General features: G+C 27.3%; 1 protein-coding gene across 1 annotated transcript in view; it reads right to left on the reverse strand.

Moving 5' to 3' along the window:
• The window catches only part of LOC126910370 (uncharacterized), a 9,254-nt gene that overhangs the window by 3,223 nt on the left and 5,493 nt on the right, over positions 1–538 (reverse strand). The gene's annotated exons all lie outside the window — the stretch shown is intronic.

Consider the following 538-nt stretch of genomic DNA (forward strand, 5'->3'; position numbering starts at 1 on the left):
AACAATGAGAACAATAGATACCCGTTTCCTGACTTACTGAACACCCTGTATAATTAAACGAACCGAATTCTTTTGGAGGCCGTCAGAAATGTTTATTTTACTTATGTATGGATAGTATAGACCGGCTAGTTACTACCTAGATTTTTTTAATTTACAAATACTATTATACAGGGTGTTCAGTAAGTCAGGAAACGGGTATCTATTGTTCTCATTGTTACAAACATTGAGAACAATAGATACCCGTTTCCTGACTTACTGAACACCCTATATATGATAGATACATTATATATAATATTGTAATTATAATTACAAAATATAAAATATACATTAATAATTATTAATGTATGTTTTTTTTATAAATCTGACCCTTTACCTGCCCACAATGGTATTGAAAATGACAACTTGTTCATAAAAAATTAACTTTTAAAAATGTTTCGAAATTTCTAACACTTTTATATATATCTTAAATTAAAGCTAATATACTTTATAATGGAAAAAAAAATGTCGGACTTTATTTTGGCTTCACGCTAAAAAATAA

This window comes from Daktulosphaira vitifoliae, unplaced genomic scaffold, assembly GCF_025091365.1.
Source record: "Daktulosphaira vitifoliae isolate Bord-2020 unplaced genomic scaffold, ASM2509136v1 Scaffold_1, whole genome shotgun sequence".
Taxonomy (NCBI): Eukaryota; Metazoa; Arthropoda; class Insecta; order Hemiptera; family Phylloxeridae; genus Daktulosphaira; species Daktulosphaira vitifoliae.